The sequence below is a fragment of the Peromyscus maniculatus genome, chromosome 1 (genome assembly GCF_049852395.1).
Source record: "Peromyscus maniculatus bairdii isolate BWxNUB_F1_BW_parent chromosome 1, HU_Pman_BW_mat_3.1, whole genome shotgun sequence".
In the NCBI taxonomy this organism is placed as follows: domain Eukaryota; kingdom Metazoa; phylum Chordata; class Mammalia; order Rodentia; family Cricetidae; genus Peromyscus; species Peromyscus maniculatus.
The window spans coordinates 192,327,992-192,345,342 of NC_134852.1; the positions used below are offsets into that span (position 1 = coordinate 192,327,992).

Here is a 17,351-nt window from a genome sequence, read left to right on the forward strand (position 1 = left end):
TACTGGCTTATCAAAGTGAGGAATAGGCCATCTTTAGAAGTAAGTAAATATTCAGTTAGGGGAGAATACCTAAGTTGAGGGATTGAGGGAATAGTGATGATTTTTCTCCAAGTTATGAATGAGAAGGGATTTTCACATTCTGAAAAGTACCTGAAAAAGTACCCAGTCAAATAGCTCCACTTTGTGTAAGTACATGGAAAGTTGGAGATCAGTTTAGGGATGGAAGGATATCAGTTCCTTAATATGCAATAGCACACCGGGGCCAGAAGAGTCAACTGAAAATTTGACATTGCTGCCTCCGGGACACAGATTTCCCTCTGCATTCAACTACAAACATTTCAATTGCCTGATTAGTAGTTACTGGTGCTGAGGACAGAACCCAAGGCCTTGTGCAAGCCACTGTGCTACATCCCCATCTCAAAATCCATTTTACTATGGAAAATTTCAAGCATAGGAAACAAGCATGACTGTAATAAACCACACTGCACCCATCTTAGGGCTTTGGTAAACGTTAGCATGTTGCTATTTCCATTATATGACACCTTACCCATACTCTCTTCCACCCCAACTTGCACCTGCTTACTTTATTTTATTTAGGTTTGGAGAGAGGACTTAACCATGCATACCACACTTGCTTCAAATTCATAATCCTCCTTCCTCAGACTGCTAGGATTAAAGGCATGCATATTTGGCACTGTTTGTTTGTTTGTTCATTTGTTTGTTTGTTTATAAGGCTAAAGACAAAACCCAGAACCTCACACATCCTAAGCATCTATTGTGAAGGAAAAAGGTACAGAATGGCAGTCACATGGGCCACAAAAAGCCTGCTTATTCAGATGTAGCTGAAGTTCTCCTTCAGCGGCCAGCCAGCCTACCATTTCTTCAAGTGGAATTAAAGAGACTTCAAAGGATGAGGGTACTGAACCTAACCCAGTTGAAGCTGGGCTGGTATCAATGTCCACTGAATAAACCAGAGATGTCAAAGAAAAATGCTGTAAGATAGTGGTCAGGATTAAAAATGTGAGCCAGATCTTCTCCAGTGCAAACTCTTTTTCCTAGAAGAAGAGGAGAAAGGAAGAAAAAAAGAAAGAAAGAAAGAAAGGAAGGAAGGAAGGAAGGAAGGAAGGAAGGAAGGAAGGAAGGAAGGAAGGAAGGAAGAAAGAGGGAGGGAGGGAGGGAGAGAGGGAGGAAGGAAGGAAGGAAGGAAGGAAGGAAGGAAGGAAGGAAGGAAGGAAGGAAGGAAGGAAGGAAGGAAGAAGAGAAAGATATGTAGAAATTAATTAGTCAATTATACTTCTTAGTTAACAAACATAAATAAATGTGGTATTAATAAATAAATTAATTAATGACTAATTAAACTACAGCTTCCTCCATACAGAAACCTGAGCTCTTTCCTACATTCAGCACAACTTCTATAATGTATGCTACAGAAAAATTTTCTGTGCATCACATTAAAACTGCTATGTTGAGGTTCACTTGGCAGCATCTACACACACAACACACACACACACACACACACACACACACACACATACACACCTATTCCCATTAAAATGATACACAGCAATGTACTTTTCATCTACTCACATCTCAGCAGATTCATTTTCTCTTGTCTGTAGAATCAATGGATAGAGCCTGCAATCCAATGAGAAGCATCCTTCGCCTTAAGAACGCTGCCTCTGGCCTCACAGAGATGGCTCTTCATGCCACCCACAGGAGCCTCCGTGTACACCTCTTCTCACCTTCTCACCTAACACACATGGAAACAAAGCTTGCTTGTCTGCTGAGAAAACCATGAAGTAGTCACTCTTCTTGAAGTTGCCTCTCTCATCCAGAAAGTGGCCCAGGTCAAACTTCTCCAAGTGGGGAAATTCTTTTTCCACTGTACAGGACAGAAGTCAGTGTACCCTGAAAAAAAAAGGTGGTAACAAAACTTGAAAAAATATTAGGCATCCATCATCTAACTTTTTTGTTTTGAAAGGGAAAGAACTGATAGAAAGATAGATATATGATGATGATGAAGAAGATAGATGATGATGATAGACAGATGATAGATAGATAGATAGATAGATAGATAGATAGATAGATAGATAGATAGATAGATAGATAGATAGATAGATGATAGATGATAGACAGAGCAAATGAAGCTGTGCTCTTTTGATGATAATGCCTCCCCAATAGCCATGGACTATCTAAAAAAAAAAAAAGCTTCAGATCTCCAATCCGGTCACCCCAGTCTCTAGGCTCTAGATGCAGAGGCACAATCTGTGCCCCTACCCCTACCCATTGCAGCCTCAGCTTCAGGCCAGCAGGCGAGACTCCTGTAGACCAGCTTGCCCACCATCACCCCCTATCAGATCCTGTAATCTACAAGCCCCACTCCATCCCCTGAGACCACAACTGCTCCCTGAAACACAGACTCTGTGGGCTCTGATTGGACCAAGAGGTAAGAGACTGTTCTCCCAGCCTTTAGGCCCTAGGCCCAAGGGCAGAACCCATGCCCTCCTACCCCTACTCAATGCAGCCCCAATTGCAGGCCTGTAGGCAAGACTCCTGTAGACAGACCTGCCCACCACCACCACTCCCATTAGACCCTGTAATCTACAAGCCCCACTCTATTTCCTAAACCCATCCATCCCCTGAGACCATAGCTACTCCCTGAGACACAGACTCCACCAGCTACGATTGGACCAAGAGTTTGGATTGGACCAAGAGCTCCCTCAGGCACAAACACTGCCAGTGCTGATTGGACCAAGAGCTGCTCCCTGAGACAGAGACACTGCTTACACCCATTGGAGGAAGACTACCGACTCTAGTGCGAGAATGCATTCAACAATAAAGAGAAATATAGCACCACCAGAAACTAGCAGTTCTATAACAGCAACACCTGAACATCCCAATGTAGAAGAAGCAGAAGAAAATGACCTTAAAAAATGACTTTATGGGCAGTTCGTGGGGTGGCGGGAGAGGCGGTGTAGCTCTGTGACTGGTTCGGCCTCGCTCGCGCCTCCCACCCAGTCCACACGCGCCACCATGGGGACAGAGCGGCCAAGGCGGAGCCCAAGCAGCGCTCTGCAAGGCTGTCGGCCAAGCCCACCCCTGCCAAGGTGGACGCAAAACCCAAGAAGGCCTCGGGAAAGGATAAACCATCAGACAAAAAAAGTGCAAACAAAAGGGAAGAGGGGAGCAAAGGGCAAACAGGCTGAGGTGGCTGACCAGCAAACCACAGATGTGCCTGCAGAAAATGGAGAGGCTGAAAACCAGAGTCCAGCCTCTGAAGTCGAAGAAAAAGAAGCCAAGTCCGACTAACCATGCATCGTTTCTGTCAGTGTCCCTGCCTCCCTTCTTGTACAATCCAGAGGAATAGTTTTATCAACTATTTTGTAAATGCGAGATTTTTAGTAGCTCTAGAAACATTTTTAAAAGGTGGAAGGAAATCCCGCCTCATCCCATTTTTTAAGTGTAAGTGATTTTTTTTAAGAGGTTAAATCACTTGCTGGTTGTTTATTTTTTGGTACAACCAGAAAATAGCAGGATACTGAATCAGGAGAGGCTATGACTGTCTCAGGGGTCACCATACATTCCATAAAGGGGGCTAGTTTTATATCCTACAACACAAAGCATACTAAATGGTAATTTAGAGTCTTGGTCGTGCATTTGTGTCTGGAATATTTTCAGTTATTTCTGGTCTTGTGTTTCTAGTAGAACTGCATCCTAAAAAAAAAAAACACGCCTAGGTCCTTGCCCTGTCAGAACTGTCTCTGGTCATGGCAGTCCATTTTCCTAACAATTGTGATAATGTGCTGTGAAAGATTGAAATTTTGAATATGTGCTGTATGTGGCATAAAATTGTGAGTCAGTGGAGTTAAGGATTGTGAGCATTTGTTATGTGAGGTCTTAGGGAAAACTTGCCAAGCTTAGGATGGAACATCACTGGAATAAGTTCAAAGAGAAAGAACATATGGCTCTTTTGGGTATGTGAACACAATGTATGACTCTTAGAGTTTGGGTCCATGTTTTAAGAACTGAAATGTCTGTGTACTCAACCAATAAAGTCTCAGTTGTGAAAGAGTAAAAAAAATGACTTTATGAAGATTATAGAAGCCATTAAAGAAGAAATGAAATTGAGGAGAGACAAACAAAAAATTGGACGAAATCAATAAATCCCTTAAAGAAAGCCAAGAAAACCAAGAAAAAGCAATCAAATGAAATCTTCCTCAAGACCCAGCTATACCACTCTTGGGCATATACCCAAGGAATGCTCAATCTTACACAAAGACACATGCTCAACTATGTTCAAAGCAGCATTATTTGTAATAGCCAGAACCTGGAAACAACCTAGATGCCCCTCAACTGAAGAATGGATTAAGAAAATGTGGCACATATACACAATGGAGTACTACTCAACAGTAAAAAAAAAAAATGACATCATGAAATTTGCAGGCAAATGGATGGAACTAGAAAATATCATCCTGAGTGAGGTAACCCAGACTCAGAAGGAAAACATAGTATGTACTCACTCATAAGTGGATACTAGATGTGAGGGAAGGGATGGCCAGACTGCAACCCACAACTCCAGAGAGGCTAGCTAACAGGGAAAGACACTAGGAGGGAGACATGGATGACCCAGCAAAGGAGAAGTAGATGAGATCTACATGAGCAGACTGGGTGTGGGAGGTGGCAGAGGGTGAGGAGTAAGGGATGAGAACATAGGGAAATGGGAGGGTCAAGCTGGAACAGGGACAGAGTGGGAGGGTAAGAAGGAAGATACCATGATAGATGAGGACATCATGGGAATAGGTAGAGGCAGGGTGCTGGGGAGGCTCTCAGGAATCCACAAGGATGACCCCACCTTGGTCTGCTGGTAGAGGGTGCTTAGACTGGTCTACTCTGGTGACCCATCTAGCGAATAACCTAGCTGTCATCATAGAGCCTTTGTCCAGTGACTGATGGAGGCAGATGCAGAGATCCCTGGCCAGGCAACAGGCTGAGCTCTGGGAATCCATTTGATGAGAGGAGGGATTCTGCAGGCAGGGGTCGTTGAGATCAAGATGGGAGGACGTGCAAAGATGATTGGCCACACTAGTGGAAGCCCATGAACTGTGGACTGGTGGCTGTGGAGCCTCCATGGGACTGGACTAGGCCCTCTGGATATGGAAGACCATTGTTTGGCTGGAATTGTTTGAGGGTACCTAGGCAGGGGGATCAGGATGCATCCCTGGTGCATGGGCAGGCTTTTGGGAATTCGGTGGCAGTGGTGTGCCAACTTACGCAGCCTTGGTGCAGTGGGAAGGGGCTTGGACCTGCCTAGGCTCAGTGTATCTAGGTTCTGCTGACTCCCCATGGAAGACTTTGATTTGAGTGATCTAGGGAGATGGGGTGGCTTGGGAGAGAGGGCTGGGGGTGGGAGGAGGGAGGAAGTGGGATCTGTGGGTAGTATGTGGAGTGAGTAGAAAATTACTTAATAAAGAAAAAAAGACTGAAAATTGACATAGAGGCAATAAAGAAGACACAAACCAAGGAAATTCTGGAAATGGAAAATCTGAGTAAATGAACTGGAACTCCAGATGTAAGCATAACCAACAGAATGCAAGAGATGGAGGAAATGGATTCCTTGGTCAAAGAAAACATTAAAGCCAACAAAATTATAACACAAAAAATTCAGGGGACACCATGAAAAGAAAACATCAAAAAGATCATCCACCATGGTCAAATAGGCTTCATCTCAGAGATACAGGGATGGTTCAACATATGAAAACCTGTCAATGTAATTCAACATATAAACAAACTGAAAAAAAACCCACATGATCATCTCATTAGATGCTGAAAAAGCCTTTGACAAAATCCAACACTCTTTCATGGTAAAGGTCTTAGAGAGATCAGGGATACAGGGAACATACCCAAACAAAATAAAGCAATATACAGCAAGTTGACAGCCAACATCAAATTAAATGGAGAATAACTCAAAGTGATTCCACTAAAATCAGAAAAAGCAAAAGGCTGTCTACTCTCTCCAGACCTATTCAATACAGTACTTGAAGTTCTAGCTAGAGCAATAAGACAAAAAAAAAGGAGATCATGGGGATACAAATCAGAAAGAAAGAAGTCAAACTTTCACTATTTGAAGATAATATGATATGATAGTAACCTAAGTGATACCAAAATTCTACCAGGGAACTCCTACAACTGAAAACACCTTCAGTAATGTAGCAAGATATAAAATAAACTCAAAAAAGTCGGTAGCCCTCCTATATACAAATGATAAACTTGCTGAGAAAGAACACCCTTTACAATAGCCAAAAATAATATACAATATTTTGGGGTAACTCTAATCAAACAAGTGAAAAACTTGTATGACAAGAACTTTAAGTTTTTGAAGAAGTATCATAAAATGAAAAGATCCTCCATGCTCTTGGATAGGCAGGATTAACATAGTAAAAAATGGCAATCTTACCAAAAGCAATTCTTACCAAAAGATTCAATGCAATCCCCATCAAAATCCCAGCACAATTCTTCAGAGACCTCATAAGAACAACACTCAACTTCATATGGAAAAAAAAAAAGCGGGATAGCTAAAACAGTCCTGTACAATAAAGGAACTTCTGGAGTCATCACCATCCCTGACTTCAAGCTCTACTATAGAGCTACAATAATAAATATAGCATAGTATTGACATAAAACAGACACATGGATCAAGGAAGTAAATCAAAGATCCAGACATAAATCAACACTTCTATGGACACCTGACTTTTGACAAAGAAACCAAAACTGTACAATGGAAAAAAATGAAGCATCTTAACAAATGGTGCTGGCATAACTGGATGTTGACATGTAAAAAAATGCAAATAGATCCATTTCCATCACCATAAAACTCAAGTCTAACGCCGGGCGGTGGTGGCGCACGCCTTTAATCCCAGCACTCGGGAGGCAGAGCCAGGTGGATCTCTGTGAGTTCGAGGCCAGCCTGGGCTACCAAGTGAGTCCCAGGAAAGGCGCAAAGCTACGCAGAGAAACCCTGTCTCGAAAAAATGAAAAAAAAAAAAAAAAAAAAAAAAAAAAAAACTCAAGTCTAAGTGGATCAAAGACCTCAACATAAATCCAGCTACTCTGAACCTGATAGAAGAAAAAGTAGGAACTAGCTTTGAATGAATTGGCACAGGGGACCACTTCCTGAATATAACACCAGTAGCACAGACAATGTGATCAACAATTAATAAATGGGATCTTATGAAATTGAAAAGCTTCTGTAAGTCAAAGGACACAGTCAATACAACAAAACATCAGCCTACAGAACTGGAAAAGATCTTTACCAACTCAACATCTGACAGAGGGCTGATCTCCAAAATATATAAAGAACTCAAGAAACTAGACAGTAAAATACCAAATAATCCAATTACAAAATGGGATACAGAACAAAACAGATAATTCTCAACAAAAGAATCTCAAATGGCAGAAAGACATTTAAGGAATTGTGCAACATCCTTAGTCATCAGGGAAATGCAAATCAAAACAACTCTGAGATACCATGTTACACCTGTCAGAATGGCTAAGATCAAAAACACTGATGACAGCTTATGTTAGAAAGGATATGGAGTAAAGGCAACACTCCTCCACTTATGATGGGAATGCAAACTTGTACAGCCACTTTGGAAATCAGTATGGTGGTTTATCCGAAAATTGGGAATCAATCTACCACAAGACCCAGCAATATCACTCTTGGGCATATACCCAAAGGATGCTCAATTATACCACAAGGACACTTGCTCAAATATGTTCATAGCAGCATTATTTGTAATAGCCAGAACCTAGAAACAATCTAGATGCCCTTCAACCAAAGAATGGATAAACAAAATGTGGTACATTTATACAATGGAGTATTCCTCAGCTGTAAAAAAATAATAATAACATTGTGAAATTTGCAGGCCAATGGATGGAACTAGAAAAAATCATCCTGAGTGAGGTAACTTAGACCCAGAATGACAAACCCAGTATGTACTCGCTCATACCTGGATATTAGATGTGAAACAAAGGATAATACGGCTACAATTTACAGCCCTACAGAAAGTAGGTAACAAGGAGGACCCTAAGAGGGATGCATGGATTGCCCAGGGAAGGGGAAATAGATGAGAGTTCCTGGGTAAACTGGGGGGCTTGGGGGGGGACGTAGAAGGGAGAGAGTGGGGGATGGGAACACAAAAGATGGTTGAGTTAGGGAAGGGACAGAGAGGGTGAGCAACAAAAGAAATATCTTGATGGAGAGGGCCATTATGGGATTAGGAAGAAACCTGTTGCCAGGGAAACTCCCAGGAATCCACAAGGATGATCCTAATCCTAGCTAAGACTACTAGCAATAGTGGAGAGGACACCTGAACTGGCCTTCTCCTATAATTGTATTGGTGACTACCCAAATTATCATCATAGAACCTTCATCCAATAGCTGATGGAAGCAGATGCAGATATCCACAGCTAAGCACTGGGCTGAGCTTCAGGAGTCCAGTAGAAAAGAGGGAGGAGGGGTTATATAAGCAAATGGGGGTCAAGATCATGATGGAGAAACCCACAGAGGCAACTGACCCAAGCTCATTGGTGTTCATGGACTCTAGACTGACAGCTAGGGATCCTGCATGGGACCTACTTAAGCCCTCTACATATGGGTGTCAGTTGTGCAGTTTGGTCTGTTTGTGGGGCCCATCGCAGTGGGACCAAGATCTGTGCCTGGCACATAAGCTAGCTTTTGGAATCTATTCCTTATGATGGGATGCTTCACTCAGCCTTGATGCTCAGCCTTGATGCAGGGGAGTAGGAGCTTCGTCCTGCGTCAACTTGATATGCCATGTTTTGATGACTCGCATGGGTGGCCTTACCTTTCTGAGGAGTGGATGGGGTCATAGAAAGAAGGTGTGGTGGGGGGAGATGGGAAGAGAGGAGGAAGGGGAAATTGTGATTGGTATGTAAAATTAATTTAAAAAACAGTAAATATTGTGGCTTTATATTCTTAGTTGTTTCCCTGAAAGTATGAACAAATAAATATTTGTTCAAAAGAAGGGGAAATGTTTTCTTTACAACAAACAGTACCCTGGAAGATGCAAGCTATTTATATGGTTGGCTGCATGGAAAGGGAGTCCAAAAAGATAACTTAATGTGCACAGTATTATTCCACAGTCTGAAGATTCTCAAAGTAAAGGAAATATGAAGAAAGCTGTAGCCCAGAATCCAGCAAAATGCTACAACTTAGTTAGAACTTCTGCCTCCTGGTTCACTAAAGGCTTTTCCTGCATGTGTCTGTCAGCTATTTCCTTTATCTTCCAAGCCAACGTTGCTCTTAGATATCAAATAACCAACAATTTAAACTCTTTATTTTATTTTATAATTTAATTTTACATATCAGCCACAGATTCCTTTGTCCTCCCCCTCCCCCTGCTCCCCCCACTTTCCCCCCAGCCCAACCCCCATTCCCATCTCCTCCAGGGCCAGGACTCCCCTGAGGATTGAGTTCAACTTGGTAGATTCAGTCCAGGCAGGTCCAGTCCCCTCCTCCCAGGCTGAGACAAGCGACCCTGCATAAGCCCCAGGTTCCAAATAGCCAGTTCATGCACTGAGGACAGGTCCCAATCTCACTGCCTGGATGTCACCCAAACAGATCAAGCTAATCAACTGTCTCACTTATCCAGAGGGCCTGATCCAGTTGGGGGCTCCTCGGCTATTGGTTCATAGTTCATGTGTTTCCATTCATTTGGCTATTTGTCCCTGTGCTTTTTCCAACCTTGGTCTCAACAATTCTAGCTCATACAAACCCTCCTCTTTCTCGCCAATTGGATTCCTGGAGCTCCACCTGGGGCCTGGCCATGGATCTCTGCATCTGGTTCCTTCAAGTCATTGGATGAGGTTTCTAGCACGACAATTAGGGTGTTTGGCCATCCTATCACCAGAGTAGGTCAGTTCGGGCTGTCTCTCGACCACTGCCAGTAGCAATTTAAACTCTTATCTTAGGAAGAAAATGTTATCAAGGACATATATTCAGTGTATCTGATGCTGAAATGGAAAATTATTTGACATACTAAAGCTTTATAGTCAAATCAAACTATAGGAAAGTTTATTGTAGAAATAAAGAAAAAAAGAAAAGCTATATATTAAGAGCCATTTCTATGGTGGGAGAATTACATTAAATATAAACATGTAAAAGTAAGAAATTAAATAAGCAAGAAAGAGAGAGAAAGAAATAAAAAAGAAGGAAGGGAGAAAGAAAAAGAGAGAGAGAGAGAGAAAGAAAGAAAGAAAGAAAGAAAGAAAGAAAGAAAGAAAGAAAGAAAGAAAGAAAGAAAGAAAGAAAGAAAGAAAGAAAGAGGAAGGGAGGGAGGGAGGGAGGAAGGGAGGGAAGGAGGGAAGGAGGAAGGGAGGGAGGGAAGGAGGGAGGGAGGGAGGGAAGGAGGGAGGGAGAGAAAGCCAAGCATGGTAGCCCACGCCTTTAACTCCAACATTAGTGAATCAGAGGCAGGCGAATTTCTGAATTTGAGGTCAGGTTAGTCTACAAAATGAGTTCCAGGACAACCAGGGCTACACAGTGAAACCCTGTCTCAAACGTCATAATAAATGAATGAATATATATATATATATATATATATATATATATATATATATATATATATAATGTTATAAGGGTATTTTAAACTATAAAATCCTTTTATGTACTGACAAATTTAGGTAATTAATATACATCCAAAGGATAAGACAATGTGATATTTGAAAGATTATATTAATTACCAAAAATAAATACAAAAGAAAAAAATTTTAATTTTTTAATGAAGTAAACAGATTGGTTTTATTTCATGAAAAAAATTAACTCCATATGTTTTTAGTTGGAAATGAATCCTATTTACAGGAGCCTGGTTGACAAATACAAACAAACTGAAGCTCATTAGCCAGTCTATTTCATGATAACCATAGAATGACTAGACCTCAAAGAGGTCACTTTTTTATTTTTTCTCCTTTTTTTGCCTTGAAATAAGTTTTTCTATTTTATAATTTGATTTAATTTTACATATCAGCCATGGATTCCCCTGTCCTCCCTCCTCCCACCCCACCCCACCCTCCCCCACAACCCACCCCTCATTCCTACCTCCTCCAAGGAAAGGTCTCCCATGGGGAGTCAGCAGAGCCTCATACATTCAGTTGAGGCACGTCCAAGCCCCTCATCCCTGCATCAAGGCTGAGCAAAGTGTCTCAGCATAGGCACTAGGTTCCAAAAAGCCAGCCCATGCACCAGGGTTGGGTGCCATTCCCACTGCCTGGCGGCCCCCTAAACAGTTCAAGCTAAACAACTGTCTTGCTTACCCAGAGGGCCTAGTCCAGTACCATGGGGGCTCCTCAGCTATTGGTCCACAGATCATGTGTCGCCCTTAGTTTGACTCGTTGTCTCTGTACTTTTTCCAATCATGGTCTCAATATCTCTTCCTGATAGAATCCCTCCTCTCTCTTGTCAGTTGGACTCTTGGAGCTCTGCCTGGGACCCTGCTGTGGGTCTTTGGATCTGCTTCCATCAGTTACTGGATGAGGGTTCTATGATGATAGTTAGGGTTTTCAGCCAACCGATCACCAGAGTAGGTCAGCTCAGGCACCCTCTTGACCATTGCCAGTAGTCTATGATGGAGTCATCTTTGTGGATTCCTGGGAACCTGCTTTTTCCTATTCCCATGGTGTCTTCATTTATCATGGTATCTCTTTCCTTGTGTTCCCACTCTGTTCCCGTTTCAGCTCCAACCTCCCACTCCCCTAGACTCTCATTCCCCAATCCCTTGCCCTCCATTACACCTCCCCCAACCCCCAGTTTGCTCATGTAGATATCATCCATTTCTCCATCACTGGGCAATCCATACATCTTTCCTAGGGTCCTCCTTACTAGCTAGCTGCACTGGAGCTGTGGGTTGCAGACTGGTTATCCTTTGCTTTACATCTAATATCAACCTATGAGTGAGTACATACTATATTTGTCCTTCCAAGTCTAGGTTACCTCACTCAGGATGATATTTTCTAGTCCCATCCTTTTGCCTGCAAACCTCATGATGTTGTTGTTTTTCTCTGCTGAGTAGTGCTCCACTGTGCATTTGTACCACATTTTCTTTATCCATTCTTCAGTTGAGGGGCATCTAGGTTGTTTCCAGGTTCTGGCTATTACAAATAATGCTGCTATGGACATAGTTGAGCAAGTGCTCTTGTGGTATGATTGAACATTCCTTGGGTTTATGTCCAAGAGTGGTGTAGCTGGGTCTTGAGGAAGATTGATTCCCAATTTTCTGAGAAACTGCCAGACTGATTTCCAAAGTGGCTGTACAAGGTTGCACTCCCACCAACAGTGGAAGAGCTTTCCTCTTGCTCCACATCCTCTCCAAAATAAGCTGTCTTCAGTGTTTTTAATCTTAGCCATTCTGACAGGTGTAACATGGTATCTCAGAGTCATTTTGATTTACATTTCCCTGATGACTAAGGATGTTGCACAATTCCTTAAATGTCTTTCAGCCATTTGAGATTCTTCTGTTGAGAATTAACTGTTCAGCTCTATAGCCCATTTTTTAATTGGACTGTTAGACATTTAATAGATTTTAGATATTTAATCATTTACAAGTGCCTACAAGTGCAGGAACTATTAAACTTGAGCTGTTCCTCTTCCCACACAAGGTAGAGCATTCACATTAGTGTACCACTGAAAGCTCTGGTCAATTAAAGGATTTGCCCTTACTGGACCAACTCAACTGAGCTGCAAGCAGCCACCATTACACCATGCTCCTAAATACCAACCTAACTTATCTATGAGTCAAGTTTGGTCTGCTTCCTCCACCTCCATAAGGTCACATGGGATGCTTAGCAGACACAGGAAAGAGCCAAGGAGGAGCCACAGGTCCAGTAGGAGTAAGTGACAGAAAGGCTTGGACTGAAGGCAGCTTGCATATGTCCTAAGCTCTTCCACCTCATGAAGGATTGATCTTGCAGATGAGATAAAAGAATCCAGGTCATAATGGACCATTCTGACATTTGTTGTATCTCAGTCGGGGTCTATGTCCCCAGACACTGTGTAGAAGAATGCCAGGAGCTGTTTTATGAAAAGCAGAAAATTCTTTCAATTGCCTTGGTGAGGAGCCCAAGGAAGCTGCCTTTTGATTCTCTCATTGGTATCCTATCCTCAAAACTCTAAGGTCAGAGGGTATGTGAGGTCAGAGGATATGTTAAGCCATGTGGGACAAGCAGCTGGGCAGTTGCAACACAGCCTGAACCTGCTTAAGCAAACTTTCCCCCACTGGGCCTCACACAAGCTGGTAGTCTCTGTGTTACCCCAGTGTACCTGGCTTTTCCTTTTAGGGACACCAACCAGCCCCCAAATCATGACACAGAGACTTACTAGTTTTGAATGCTTGGCCTAGCTTAAGTTTTTTCTGCATAGCTCTTTTAACTTAACCTATTTCTCTTTAATCTAATGTAATCTACATTTTACCTCCTCATTCTTTTTACTTTCTTTTCATCTCTATGTCTGGCAGACTAATGGCTGCCTGGCTTCTGGCCCCAGGTGTGTTCCTCATTCTCTCCTCTCTTCTCCTTCTCCTCTTCTCTTCTCAAGCCTACATTCTCCTCCTATTTATTCTCTCTCACTCACAGCCCTGCCTATCCCTCTCCTGACTAGCTATTGACTGTATAGCTTTTTATTAGACCAGTTGGATTACTTTAGCATTCAAAACAAATTCAACACATCTTTACATAATGAAACACATATCCTCACATCATTAAACAAATGAAGCATAAACAAAAGTAAGACACCTTTACACAGTTAAAGTAATATTCTGCAGCATACACAAATGTAACACACCTTTGCCTAGAATATCCTGCAACACCCCAGTGTGTGAATATTGACAGTGTTCCTAGGTGAGAATATTCAATGCCCACAAACCAATCAGACCTTCCCTGTGATAAGAAGCAATAATTAAAAGATGTGATCATTTTCCCCTTTTCTGATCCTTTTCATTTCTCAAACCAAGTACTCACATACTATGTACTTGAGACTATCTTGATCAGCTGTCTACAGGGACACAACATCAGGTACAGAAGCTACAATTGCTGCAACTTCTTGAGGCAGCTTTCAGGAGTTCACTGTCATTTTCCAGGACCTGTCATGTTTTCATGTGGATCAAAATAATGAATTAAATGAAGACGTTGACTGGGAGTAGAGATTAGTGGTAGAGCACTTGCCTAACAAGCACAAATTCCTGTGCTTGACCCAAACACTGCAAAATAAATAAACACATAATTAAAGAATATTAACTCCAGACCCTTGAAGTTTCTAAGAGTGACAATAATTATGCCATTTCAATCCCACCCCCTTCCCTGAGATGCAAGGCTCTATTAACTTATGTATTTGTTTGAGAGCTGTGGTCCTTAAGGGTTTTGAAAAACATTGCCTTATTTGAGGGACTGAGCTTTGGAGGGAGGTAATTTATTATGCATGGGAAGATGAGAAGTTTCAAACTTCCGTGCTAACAATCATGGTACTTGTCTCATTGGTCAAGGAACTAGGTAGATTCTGTGTCAGTCAACAAGTTTGCTAATGCCAATTATATTCAGAGGTCAGAAAAATAACCACTAGCCCCTGTATTCCCTCAATCTAACACAGAGATCATGTCGATGTTTTGCATCATGAGTATCGACAGATCTCAACCTGTATCCAACCAACAGTCTTCAGAAATATCTTTCTGCTTCCCCCTGCCTCCACTATGCTGTTATCTGAGAAAATAGCTAAGAATCCTATGCCATCTAGTTCTATTCTTGTCAACATGACACAAGCCATAATTATACAAAAGAGGGAACCACAATTGAGACTATGCCTCCATAAAACTGGCCTGATGGCAAATCTTTACTGCATTTTCTTAATTAATTGTTGATTAATGTAGGACTCAGCCTGTATGGGTGGAGCCAACCCTGACTACCAGTCCTGGTAACTATAAGAAAGCAGGCTGAGCCAGCCACATCAAGCAAGCCTGTAAGCAGCACTCCTCCATGACCTCTATATCAGCTCCTGCCTCCAGGTCCCTGCCTTGGTGAAGTTCCTGCCCTGACTGCCTTCCAGGATGAACTGTGATGTGGAAGTAAAATAAACTCTTTCTTCTCCAAGCTGCTTCTTGGCCATGGTTTTAGCACAGCAATAGAACCCCTAGTTAAGACACATCTCTTTGGAGAAAGGCAAGGGACTCATTAATTTAAACACTTACCTTGGGCCTGTAGAGATGGCTCGCCACTTAAAAGCACTTGCTGTTCTTACAGAGGACCTGGGTTCAGTTCTCAGAATCCACTTGGTAATTCACAACATTCTGCAACTGCAGTTCAAGGAGATCTGATGCCCTCTTCTAACCTCTACAGTCATTGCATGGACCTTGGTGCACATACATGCAGGTGAAACACTCACACACACATGGTAAAGGAAACAAAACAAAACCACTTACTCTGATATTGGAGCAAAATGGTAAAAATAGCAAATAAATAAATAATCTGGGCTGTCCTTCAGTGCTAGATTTCAGTTCTAATAACTGAGATATGGAAACTGGACAATGGACAGAGAACAATTTTTTTTGTTGGGAGAGGCCTTGCTTCCCTAATGATTCCATCTTGATTTCATTGGCTATTCATTTTGCACGGTACCCTTATTGGTTTCACCCATCTGCTGTTAGCTTTGCTTGTCTTATTTGCCATCTACATAATCTCACCACCATAGGTGCTTCCAGCACTCAATCTAACCTTGACATCCCTTCTGTCTACTGAACCAACCTTCTGGTGCTCAAAGCATCCCCAGCTCATTTTTATTCCAAGCATCAACATCCCCAATGCCATTACACAGCCTACTTCTGTATTTGCCACATAAAACATCAGCCCAAGCTGCAGAGGAAGGTCAACCCTGAACAGATTGCTCATCTTTCTTGCCAACATGCAGTAAGCCATATTCCTCATTGGCCAAGGAACTATGTAGATGCTGTGTCAATGACCAATAATGCTTATGCCAATTGTATTCAGAGGTCAGGAAAACAAGCAAAACAAAACCAATAAAAACACTTGCCCTGATATTGCACAGAGTGTGACACTTTGGGAATGATTCTTCATTCCCTCCCACAGAGCAGTCATTGGGAAGTATCTCTTACCTAGCAGATCCATTTCAGCACAGCTAATCTGCCAAACATGTAATCCCTGCTTCTACCTCTGCCATGTAAAATATGGCTTCTGTCTGTTTTATATGGTCTGGGCCATTTCCCTTTCCACCATCCTAAGATCCATGCTGTATCTCTTGGGGACACAACATTTTTGTTTTGTTCTCTTTAATTCAGCACTTTGGATTTAGACCCATGTTTCCCTGGTTACCAGTGTATGTTGCTTGGTCCTATAATGACTTATGGGTATAAGCTGTTTCTCTGATCAAGTCTAATGTGTCCCTGGCTGGATTATTATATTAATTTATCCTTACATATTGTCCCAATAGTCAGGATAGATGGCCAACCCAAGAGGACATGCATTATCTTCAAGTAAAAGGTCTCAGGGTTGTCAAGAGGCAACAATATCCCTAAAGGAGTAGGGCCCTTGAACAGACTCTAATTACTCAGGGAAAAAGGAATTCAAGATTTTGTGGTACTCAACCAACATGATTCCACACTAAGCCCTGCTTTAGGCATGGTAGAACTGTCAAGGTTGAAAGTTTAATGACCTCCCTCTTCTAATAATTAACCCAAGTGACATGTTCCCATGTTTGTTAATGAACCAAATTCAGTATTACTTATGTTGATTTCCAAGAAGTGCAACATTTAAATCAATTTGCCTTTTACAAACTTTAAAGCAGATCAGATATAAAGGTTTAAACATCTGTGGTAGAAATCCATCTAAATACTATTAGAGTAAGCACTGAATTAGCCCAATTTTTGGATTTATCATCATAATTCCGTGGCCTAAAGCCTGGCTCTCTGCCTTTTTTAATCTTCTACAAAGATGGCTCTCTGACTTTCTGCTTGATTCTTTTAATTGATGATTGACCTTTAGTAGGATTTTCTCTAAAGTCACTGAAAAGAAAAGCCCTGTTTGTAAGATTGGCTTCTGAGGAAAAGCACCTGTCAAGCATGCCCATGAGCAATGTGGGGAACCTCTGAGTTGAATCAGGACACCCCAAGACCAAGTTCTCAGCACAAAGGAGATTTATTTGCCCCAGAGGAGGAGAGGCCAGGGATAAGGGACAAAGACAGAAGATGAATGAAGAGGGTCAAGGGTAAGAAAACAAGGGAGTGGGGATAGAAACAGAAAGGGAGAAGAGGAGGGGTATTTGTCCTGGGATGATGACA

At 42.0% G+C, this 17,351-nt stretch overlaps 1 long non-coding RNA gene across 1 annotated transcript; it reads right to left on the reverse strand.

Moving 5' to 3' along the window:
- Positions 1 to 642: 642 nt before the first annotated feature.
- Positions 643 to 11,556, reverse strand: LOC143271139 (uncharacterized). The gene is made up of 3 exons (XR_013048352.1): positions 11,332 to 11,556; positions 1,588 to 1,908; positions 643 to 1,055 (listed from the first exon to the last, which is right to left on the reverse strand). It is a non-coding gene; the product is annotated as an uncharacterized LOC143271139 (long non-coding RNA).
- Positions 11,557 to 17,351: the final 5,795 nt, after the last annotated feature.